Below are 12,392 nucleotides of genomic sequence, written 5' to 3'. Positions count from 1 at the left end.
TTTGAGGAAGCAATTTAGTATTTAAATTCGAAGTTTGAGTCATGAATCGGCGCGAAGTACCATCAGAAAGTGAGCTCTTAAATTAGAATACAAAGTGGTGACGCGGTCCAGCCTCCAGACGCAAAAGTTATTCCATGTCTCCAAATCCCCTGTTTATGAATTAATTTTTTTCACACAACCCGTCTTCGACTCTAGTCTATTCCATCCAGCGGTCAACCTCACAGACGCATTCATAAATTTTTTACGTGCTGTTTATACAAAACATTCTCAAATATAAATTATATTAGCATATTGTACATATATAGGCATATTTTAGGCGTTTAGATTCTGTTTGCGATTCTTATTTAGTACGTGGGTGAAGCATTTATAGCCTTGTGGTTCGAACAGAAGTCGTCAGTTAAGCACTTGTTCGAACATCAGTTTTGAGTCTTGTACAAACCGTTTTTTTCCATTCATAAACAATGGGTTTGGCGGGTGTATGGACTCTGAAGGACAGGCTGTTACTAAACTAATTACGTTCGAACACTTTCGGAACAAGTACTTCACTGACGAATTTTGTCAGAACCACAACGCTGTAAATGCTTCACCCACGTACCAATACAAATAATCCCCCACAGAATCTAAACACCAAACCAGTGCATAAATAAGCACAATATGCTAATGGTTTATATTTAAAAAAAATTCTAGTTTTGAACGAACAGCATGCTCAAATTGATGAAAGCGTCTTTGGGGTTTGACCGCTGGATGGAACGGACTTTGGGTAGATGTTGGGTCAGTACCAGTGCGTCTATATTCATTCGTAGTTGCTGTTCAGTACAGTGACTGTCCTCGTTACCTTCTCTCGTGGGGCTGTAGTTGGCCGGACCTGAGGACGAGACAGTAAACATTAGGAATGTCAGGTTAAAAAAAAAAAGTTTTTACCGTTACGTAAATGTATTTCATTAAGCCCTCGTTAGACACCATTAACTGTCATTACCGCCCACAGGATGGGTATAGGATGCAAAACTAATCACACGGTGTGTATGGGGTCCAATACCACCCATATATGATTGACATGGGGTCCAATACCACAATATAGACAATAAGAACAAGTATGGACTGGATATACAGATTTAACCCGACCTTAGATTCGTCAGGGAAAATTTGACGTAATGGTAGTTTCTCCCCATACACTTACCTAGTTCCAGTACTGAGAACTAGGGGAAAGGGAGGGAGGAAGCAACAAAGAGGGAGAGAAGGGGAGACGCAACAAGGAGGCAGGGGAGGGAAGGGGGGGGGGACGCAACAAAGGGGCAGGGGAGGGAAGGGGGGGGGGACGCAACAAAGGGGCGGGGGAGGGGATCCCCCCCCTAACATACAGCTCACCTCCAAGAGACGAAGCTGGAACTGTATACCAAAAGTGAGGTAAAACACACTGAAGTGCATTTGGTCTCATCCTCCCTTTTATAACCAGCAGGCAGCCAAACCCGGCCGCTAATTGGTTGACATTCACCCCTACAACTCACCCCATTGGTTAACATTTTGCGAGTCTGAAGTGTCAATTAACAATGGCCAACAACCACTCCTTGACTTCTCCAAATACGAACGAGTCTCTAATGAACCAATAATGATCCCCAGCTTGAATGTTTGAAGTTGTTAATTTCAAAATCTAATTCACAAACCAAATACAACTTTCTATTGTATTTAAATACGTCCAAGATGACAGAGTACATGTGGGGGGTACAGGGTACATGTGGAGGGTACAGAGTACATGTGGAGGGTACAGGGTACATGTGGAGGGTACAGGGTACATGTGGAGGGTACAGGGTACATGTGGGGGGTACAGGGTACATGTGGAGGGTACAGGGTACATGTGGAGGGTACAGGGTACATGTGGAGGGTACAGGGTACATGTGGGGGGTACAGAGTACATGTACTGGTAGTATTGAACCCAATACACAGCCTGTGGGTGTAATGGTCCCCATATTCCCATCCCATAGGGGGTAGTGGACCCATTACCCATCCTATAGAAGGGTAGTGGACCCATTACCCATCCAGTGTGGAGGGGTATGTGGTGTACCATATACCCCCCATTGTGGGTATGAACAATGGGTATATGGTACACGTTGCTATGACGGTGTGTTCATTCAGAGGATGCGTACCGGTCAACTTCAAGCAAGTTTATTGAAAAATTATAATACATCCCAAAAAGGTGACAATAGCTTAGGGTATTTCTACCTTCATCTATTACAGGTCCCACCAGGGGGCCCCACAAAACCATACAATAGACAAACAATCATATACTGCTGCCCAATACACTCTTAGGGAGGTGTGGACAAAACTAATCACGTATTCAGGATACAACGCCCGTTAACCGAGCATCGCATCCTGAGGACCCAAAACAGAAAACGGGACAGTATGTCACTTACGCCAGCCGCTTCCATTTTCTAGTGCGACAATTTTTGGGCTTATGTAACGCATACGAGTGAAAAGCTACGTTCTTTGTGGTTGAGTCGAGGACCCACGAGAAGAAAACGGGAAATCACGTCAATTTTGTGAGCCGTTAGGATTATTAGTTGATCAGTTTTTGGCCTTAGGGAGATTTATACGTCAATGCAGGCGATGAGTCACAATAATGTAGCTGCAGTGTGTTGACCAGACCACACACTAGAAGGTGAAGGGACGACGACGTTTCGGTCCGTCCTGGACCATTCTCAAGTCGATTATACGTCAAAATACAATGTACTTTTCGAGAGGACGAGTTGATTCCTTACGCCTGACGCCGGGCGTAGGTCCAGCCTTGAGGCGTGGGTACCTACACAATACCGACCAGCATGTCGCTCACAAGACCCCCAGGCTTCGCATCTGGAGCAGATTGGAGTCGAGTGGCATTTTAGGAGTCAAATGTGGGTTAGTGACACGCCAGCAGGCTGGTATAGGTAGCCTCGTTAGCACGCACAGCGCCCCCGAAAACCTTGGTCCACATTTTCCACCTAAGGAACCAGGGCACTAAAGGTACCGGGGCGTGGAATGCAGGTCTTGACCTCAGCGAGGCTTACCGCTAGCCGAAGGGCGTGGCGACGTAGTTCTACCGCGCCAATGGTCGAAGCTTCATGAATTTCGTTAAAGTCGTTTCTAAATACTCTGTAACAATGCAGTGATAATTACGCGGAAACAGCGCTCTTAAATGATATGAAATGTGTATTTTTTGAACACACAAACATGAAAATGTTCTGAATTAGACGCAAGATCATAGGTGCAGGGTCGATAGGCTGCCATAAATAGGCCTACAGTTAACAATGGAAAGAATTCCAGAGGCTCTCCATACTCTCTCCTGTCCCACATTCATATAGTAGGCCTAATGTCACATGCCTACCCCCTCCTTAAGTTATATATATATATATATATATATATATATATATATATATATATATATATATATATATATATATACAGGACGATGTCAAAGACTTACATTATAACAGGTTTTGTTGAATACAATCTCACAAAGCCAATAGCCTTGTATTTAACTATGAACAAAACCCATCATCCAGAGTACTCCCAACACAGCCTTAGGAGGGCGGTAATAGCCTAACCTACTCTATACCTTTGAGATATATTTTATCTCAATAAAGGTACTTTATTGAACTTGAACACAGCCTAATACGTGCAAGTAACTATTATGATTCCCATAAAATTTAAGCCTTTTGTTCTACACGTTCCTGTCAGTAAGTCAGTATTGTTATACTTGGTCCTGCGCCATTGTGTTTTTTTAATCATACTAACATTCCCCAGAATGCAAACCCACAACATTTGCCTAACTTCCGATAATCTATTTACTACCAGGTGAACAGTGGCATTAGATGAAAGAAAAGGTGTTCAACGATTTCTCTCCCGGCCGGGAATTGATCCAGATATCCCCCGGGCTGTGATACAAGAACGCAGTCCACTGTGCTACACCCGACAACACGCCTAATATGTAGCATAAACTAAATATCTAAATGATAAATTTGTGTCAGTTGGCGACCTGTATGATCCCGCCCTCTGCCTCGCCCACACGGTCTCGGTGATGGCGGGTTCCTGCACGCCCAGCGGCGGTGATCTTTTGGCGGGAACCCATTTCATTTATTCCTGAGGGAACCCCATGAGAGGGAGGGCGCGGGATGGGGAGGGAGGGAAGAGAAGGTTGAGGGACAGAAGGAACCATAGAGGGAAAGCCTTGAGGTGAGGAAGTCTTCAGGTAGAGGGAGTGAACGTAGGGGGGAAGGGGCAGGACAAAGGCTGGTAGGGGGTGGAAATAGAGGTGGGGTGGGGGGCAGAAGTGGGGTTCGGGGGGGGTTGAGGGGGCGGCATGGGGGGATATGATCACGGCCCGCCATGGCTATGACCCCGTGACGTCACCAGTGAAATTATGAGAATGGACTCGCCCGCCATGGGGTAAGACCACGTAGCACTCGCTTGGTGGAAACTAGAATTCCGTTATAACTATAACAGATACAACACGCTTAATTAAATTGACATCAAAGTCTTTGAATACTGATGAAATTATTATTGCGTGGAAGCTAGTTGCTAAACAAATAATAATTTGGTGCGGCATAGGGACTCTCCCCCGGCTGAGTAATGGAGAGTCCCGGTATTTGTTGACAGACCGAGGAAGATGGTCGCTTTTTCTCCGCTCGCGGAGGTACCACTCGCTCTATAAAACACTTTATTTAAACAAAGGACTTGGAGCTCTTCACGTTCTATGATATTTAGAATATGTAAATCTAGCACTGGAGAGTCTGTGCTCCTCCAACAGCAAGATTATATACTTAGTAAAGATGATAATATATTCCAGTAAGTGGCGACCGTTGGCATGAAGCCCGGGCGGGAAGTGATAGTGCTTCCTCCATGGTCAAGGCTGCTCATGGCATATATATATATACACACACCCAGAGGTGTATACCCGCTTCTCGGTGTGTGTACACTTAGAGTTTGTTCTAGACCAAACTATGTTGAGGACTAAAGTATACTTGCTGGTTGGTGAGTTGTTGTTGTGTTGCCTAAGCTTGACAGGCGTCAAGCTTAGGCAACACGTCAACACACCGCGGGAGGTCAGTGCGCGACCAGACGTGAGCAAGGGAGGTACTCGCCGTCCTGCCACTCCTGCCTCAACCGCCACCCTCTGCAGACTAAATCAAATTGTCTCAATAACATGTTAATAAATTTATCCTATCATTATTTTACATGTTTTTCTGTCATGATTATGATTAATTTCAGATTGTGTTGCTTTGCTTTACACTTACGAAAAGTAAACATATATCATATTCATTTCTTTATGAATATAAAATTAAATCAAACAAATATTGTAGTTAATAAATAAATATCACTTTAACCAATCGTCCGAAGTATACAGAGCGGCTGTTTCGCCAAACCAAGAAAAAAAAAAAACATTTTAGCCAAACATATTCGAGTCCAAAGTGTGTGTCCTCGCCTAATTGTGCATGGGGGGAGGGGGGGGAGCTTTGGCTCTTTGGTCCCGCCTCTCAACTGTCAATCAACTGGTGTACAGGTTCCTGAGCCTATTGGGCTCTATCATATCTACATTTGAAACTGTGTATGGAGTCAGCCTCCACCACATGACTGCCTAATGCATTCCATTTGTTAACTACTCTGAAAGTGTGTATTCTCGAACGTGTTAGGCTACGTTTGGTTGGGTTGTTCGTGTTAATTAGCGACACCAATGAAGTCCTTGGAGATGAAATGATGGCTGACGATTCCATAGAGTTTTATAATATGTTCAGACCAGCAGAACATCTAATACCGCAGAACTTGCTAGCCCAAACAGCCACTGACATACACATGTTCTCATGGCAAATTTGCAAAATATTGCAAATGATGCAATATTTTAGCACAGATGCTGTTGCATCAACTAACCCGACTGGACTCTGAAGTAACTACTGACAACATGCCTCGCCCCAGCTCCAGATTCCTGAATTCTATATTTCAGGAATCTGAATTCTGAATTCGAGAATTGAAAAAAAAGCTATCATAGCCCCTAAACATCTTTTTGTAGAGCCAAGATACTGGTGTTATCCTCGACATTAATAGAGCAGCAGAGCTCGCACTCCTTCACAAAGGCGTTAGTAAAGCAGATGTAAACTATTATAGATCGATAACACTAATATCACAAAATCTTTGCAAGAGTTATTAAAAGTAGGATCACAAGAGCCATGGAATCCCAGCGTGTCCGTGACCCTGGACAACATGGGCTCAGAACCCGGCGCTCCTGCCTCTCACTATTGCTAGACCACGATGGCGCTCTAGATAAGAAAAACACTAATATAATATACACAAATTTTCAAAATGTGTCCAATAACACATTTCGTGTTATTGGACACAAAATGCACACGTAAGGAATTACTGGGAATGCAGGAAGATGGATCTCTAATTTCCCAGGGAACAGAACCCAGAAAGTAATAATTATCTAATGAAAATCCGGATCATTCCCCGTATAACACTGGCTCCGGCAGGGTACAGTGTGGAATGACCAGTTTTCTTGTTCTACTCTCCAGTACTTTTTTTCATCCTCATATCATGGACAAGAACACAAATTATAGTATTATATAATTATTTTCAGATAAGAGTAGGGTTTTTATAAGTAGACAACAGAAGCACAAAGGGCAGCGAATCTCCAAACTGGACTTTATAAACACCTCCAAAAAATGCCTAATCAACCGGACTCAAATTGATGGGCCAGACTATGATCAGCGGTGACTAAGAACGCTGGTTGTTGGGGCGGGCGGGGTCTAGGACGTCTCTCTCACCTCACTTCCTCCTGGTTGATACCTGGTTGGTTACCTGGTTGATGGGGTTCTGGGAGTTCTTCTACTCCCCAAGCCCGGCCTGAGGCCAGGCTCGACTTGTGAGAGTTTGGTCCACCAAATCTTAGAGTAATACTGCTCGAAAACTTCCCGGAACTCTTCCTTCCACGGGCGGCGGCGTCTCTCGCCGTTCTACATGTTCCCTCAGGTGACCTCTGGCGCCCCGCGAAACCCCGAAATCAGAGCAGAGAAAGTGAGTTTGAGTGAAGGTGTGGTCGACGTGTACCACTTTCACTCGTTCGTACAAGCGCTGCTGACTTACTTCACACCGTCGAGGCTTCCCTCCTTCCTCACTCTGGCTCTCTCATGTGCCACTTCCCTGGCACCCGGCACCCCTCTCCTTCACCTACATCCACCCACTGGGAAACGGCACTCTTGACCCATAGCAACAGCGCCCACGGCCCCTTCCTCGCTGGCTCCTCCGCCAGGAACCCCCGCCATGGAGTTCAGTGTGTCGCGTCCTCAACCCACTTCGTCGAGGCTGAGGACAAGGCCAAGAACACCCTACAACCCAACGCCCACATGTCAACAATATAATATACTAGTTATAGTTTCGTCTCATTTCGCTAATGAGCCGCGAGGTCAGACTTCATGGGTCGGGTCAACTCGTACACTGGACGCGTCCACGAAGCTCGTTTTCTGTTTGTCAAAACCGTATATTCAAATTCAAATTTTTATTCAGGTAAAAGTACATGCATAGATGAAGACTTACAAACATAATGTTGGATTTAAATAAAGATAGAGCTAGTACATACAATACCCTAAAAGCACGATACAATTCATATATCGTTAGGTTAGGATGCATTAGGCTGAGATAGGTTAGGTTGCTTTTAAAATCCGTTAGAGAACCGTTTGAAAATAATGTGATTTGTAACGATACATGACCACGGCCTCAGAAATACTAGACGATGATGATACTAGATGATACTAGAGCTGCTGGCCCCTCAAGAAAATTCTGGTAAATATTTCTAATCCGTCTGAAAAACCTTTACATTTAATCACAACCCTTGGCCTTAGTAAGGAGACATTCGTTATAAGTGATCTTCTGAACGAGGTCCCCCAACTGTACAAATAACCAGAATATGAGATAGCAGATGAGAAGAGCACAAATGACACTGCTCATTTACACAATCGAACACAATTGACTTGAGAATGGTCCAGGACGGACCGAAACGTCGTCGTCCCTTCACCTTCTAGTATGTGGTCTGGTCAACATACTTCAGCCACGTTATTGTGACTCCTCGCCTGCAGAAATTATACTAATCTTGGAGCAAGAGACGTTTAAGTATATATATATAACTTGATGCCTTGTGGCAGGTATACAAAGTCCTGCTTAAGAATGCCACACTGGTGAATGATGCTGCACAAACTGTCGGAAGAATGAGGAGGAACTGCTTGTTTGAATGAGAAATTAAGTGGCAAGAACAACCGATAACAAGAAAACAATGTGAAATATGTGGGGATAAACAGCTTATATACAGCTATCTACTCGTTATCTACCAAATACAGCTATCTACTCGCGTTTCCCGTGAATAATTTTTAATTTAGTTTATGCTAAAGGAGAATATATTTTCTTTGACATGATATCAGACTCGTTTTCTATATTCTAAAGAGTGGTAGACTATGGTTTATGTATCTCTGTATACACAGATATGTAGATTTGCTATTTATGTATCTTTGCTATGAATGCTATACTGTTCAATAATAATATTTTGTTATTAACAGACTTAGGTACGCACAGCAATGTGTGTGTACTTATGTGAAGGATTACAGAATACAGATGAAGAGCTAGCTATGAACTCATCTAATATTCTACTCTCACAGGATGGTTAGTCGTATATGGAATCAAGAGAGTACTTGAACTGCGAGTAATTTATCAGCCTCCAGTAGCAAATTCTGAGTACAGCACTAGAATATCTTCCAATATTCATGAGTGTATGAAGTAGTTACGAAGCTCAAAGTACCTCATCAAATTTGGTCTGAAATCATTAGATAATAGGACAATTACAGATATAATGTTGGAGAGTATGTCCTATCGCTTGTTTAAATTGTTTACAATTGCAATGTTCACCATTGGAGGGATTCATTACTTGCAGCCACCTGCCATAGATATCGATATCCCAGCCTAATTCTGGCTATTACAATGTCACATTGTCTAGTACAAGTACTAGTCACATGTAGAACTTTCCGAGTCTAGTATTTATTTACTGGATTAGTGTCTAGAGAACATGAAGGTTGTGTCACGAGTACACAACACTGGTATATCACTGATGTATATGAGAAAGAGCAGTGGACCAAGGTATACTGCCCTGCGGAACACCAATTTCAAATAGCAGTGTAGGAGAAGTAGCATCGTTTAATGTTGCCTAAATGTCTGTCACTTCAGTAGGCCTATATAAAATGTTAGTGTGACACAAACTTCACAGGTAGGCCTATATTAAATGTTAGCGTGACAAACGTCTCAGGTTCGCACTCATGTAGTGATGGAAAGCGAATATATATTACAAATTAAACATTTATCAATAAACATCATGCATGATGATGACTGTCATGACCTTATTATTAAAATTAGTGATAATATATTCAAATTCAAATTCAAATGTTTATTCAGATAAAGTACATACATATACAAGGTGTGATACAAATATTGATGAATTTATAGATAAAGCTAGTACATACAATGCCTAAAGCCACTATTACGCAAAGCGTTTCGGGCAGAAATGGCTTTAATACTTGAATCAGATGTTTTAATGCTTCACTTCAACAGTCATAAAGACACTAGAAAGTCAGATTGTCACTAGGAGGCGGCCATTACATAAGTGTTTCTGATTACTTCTTTAGAGAAATAGCTAGGAATTCATGTATCTTTTAAAACATATTACAATTAAAAACGCGGTATTTACTTAAATAAAAAGACTAAACCATTAAGCGTAATTTATGGATATAGACGTGTACCTTTCTCCCCCGTAATGTACATAATGGACTCGTCCTGACGGATTCCACTTTCACTTGTGACGAGGACGCGTAACTCAGCGTCAGTCGGGCGCGGGAGCCCGTGACGTGAGGTTGGGGGGGACTCTGTGCAACAAGATGAGTTGTTGAGGATGAATTTAATATTTCTTTATTCAATCTACATTCATTGTGTTTGTCTATACAGCAAACTATATTTTATTAGTCTGTAAACAGTTGAATGCATGAGATCTATGGTAATGCAACTTTGTGAATCACATTACAACTCTCTCATCTTAGGGAAAAATTAAAACCGATGACACTATTATATAATTGGACTTATTTAGCATAAAATTTGACTACCAGTAAAATTACTAGTCAAATTGACCAGTCATCTCCCTGGATTTTAATAATTAGAAAACCAAACAAATTACACATTTATTTTTATGCAAAATGTTCCAGCGAAACTTAATTAATCTCCAGACGTTTAATCTCCCAAAAAGAAAAGTATCCTAAATAAACACCAACCAAACTTTTCAATATATCTTGCCCAAACGAACATATTTAATGTTGACCAACTAGAAGCTGTATATATGTATAACCTACATAGCCTAAATAACCTTAGAATTGTACGTCCACCTTCCTCACAATCTTCAGCAGGCGATACCTATATTATATATATATATATATATATATATATATATATATATATATATATATATATATATATATATATATATATATATATATATACATATATATATATAAGCAAAGTGCAAATGAAGTTCTGTGACGACGACGGAGGTAAATCTCTTGTTTCGTTTCCCATGTTTTTTGCCTTAATATGCAAATTAGGTCTTGCATCTGGCCGGCCGATTACTCAGGGGCCTTTAAATTAGGACTGTGCGAAACGATAACATTCTCGTGGCCTTTAAATGAACCCAGACGGGCAGAAACTTGCAATGGCGTTCCATTTTGTTGGCAGGAATTTATTTTTTGTCCCATCGTGGAGTCCATTCAATGGGGACCTCTGTGTCATTTCATAATGTAGTGATGGTGAAGCCTAAGGATGGTAATGGTGATAATGATGGTGACGTGTGTTGATGGTGGCAGTGAGGGTGACATTTGGTGGTGGTAGTGATGATGACGGGTGGTGGTGATGGTAGTGGTACTAATGGTGGTTGCAGCGATGGTGAAAGATGATGATGACGGTTGCGAATCATAACAAATAAACCATCGCCAACTCAGCTCATTAACAGATAACGTCACTCCAGACGATAGCCATCCTACATCACTAACCCTCACATATCAAACTTAAATCAATGTCGCATGTTCGAACAAGTTTACCGGTTTAGGCTACTGACCACATCACCCTATACCGCGAGCCATTCTTAGTACCAATGCCACACACACACTATGTAGCCTCTCCTCTAACTCCTACGCCCCGTTGTTCTGGAATTAATTTCGTGGTATACCTCTGAACTCTCTTCATGTGCTCGACTAAATTAACGACTGATAATGAGATATGAAGAACTGATATTTGAAGAAAAATTAATGCAAAAGGCCAACTTTACTGCTTTGTGATATGTTTATATATGTATATTAATTTAGTATATCGCTATTGGCAAAAAATATTTTCTCGTGTCCAACAAGGACTGGATGTTGGGAATGGTCAGTCTCGCTCACTCGAACCCCGGCCAGCATTCCCACCCTCCTCCTTCCCTGACCGCCACACCTGCATTCTCCTGCCCCACTTGCAGTCCCAGCCCCTCCCCCTGCCTGGTCTCTCCTCCAACTGCAACTCTCATGCTCTGGACTAACCAATGAATGACCAGCTGACCGGAGACCACACTGGCTACTGGTCGGTCAGGACCTCTCACTAGCCAGTGGCCGGCCAGCAGGACGGTAAACTGACCAGTGGCCGGCCAGCAGGACAGTGAACTGACCAGTGGCCGGCCAGCAGGGTCACTACACTGACCAGTGTCCGGTTCCAGTGACCAGTGTCCAGCTTCCAAAGACCACATCACGGAACCAGGCTCTGACCAGACGAGTCCCACTATCCAGGAGGGGAGGAAGGACCCCAGCAGAAGGCAGTTACCAGCAAGTGAGAGTAAGGCGACACAGGGACTGGCATCTCGCTATCTTAGAAAGGAGTGTTATCATTGTGATAACATTTGTAATTGTTCCCATCGACTGAAATAAATGTTCAAGTGTCCCATGAATATTATGTGATTGTGTTACTAGGATTGCTTTAATAAGTTATTATTTATATTTTAATAATTCTGATTGGGTCAACACAGACTGGACAGTTAATGTTAAATTAACTCAAGATGACTAAGCTTTATGAAAATGTATATCTGTTAATCACCTTGTAACTTGAAGTTTTGAACTTGTTAATCTGCCTTGTAACTTGACGATTAGTGCGTCTAGTCACGTGATGCACTATCAAACAACTGAAGGATTGCTGGTCAGTGATTGTAGTATTGTAGCAACCTAGCTACAGTGATACAGTGATTGCAGCAACCTAGCTACAGTGATTGTAGCAACCTAGCTACAGTGATACAGTGATTCTAGCAACCTAGCTACAGTGATACAGTGATT

General features: G+C 42.5%; 1 long non-coding RNA gene across 1 annotated transcript in view; it reads right to left on the bottom strand.

Moving 5' to 3' along the window:
* Nucleotides 1-12,392, bottom strand: part of LOC123759218 (uncharacterized) — a 50,096-nt gene continuing 37,704 nt past the window's right edge. Inside the window, exon 2 of the long non-coding RNA XR_006773010.2 lies at nt 1-865. This is a non-coding gene — a long non-coding RNA (uncharacterized lncRNA). The remainder of the gene's footprint in view (nt 866-12,392) is intronic.

This window comes from Procambarus clarkii, chromosome 15 (genome assembly GCF_040958095.1).
Source record: "Procambarus clarkii isolate CNS0578487 chromosome 15, FALCON_Pclarkii_2.0, whole genome shotgun sequence".
NCBI lineage: Eukaryota > Metazoa > Arthropoda > Malacostraca > Decapoda > Cambaridae > Procambarus > Procambarus clarkii.
Note: the sequence above shows the minus strand (reverse complement) of the source record. Positions and strands in the feature narration are given on the sequence as shown.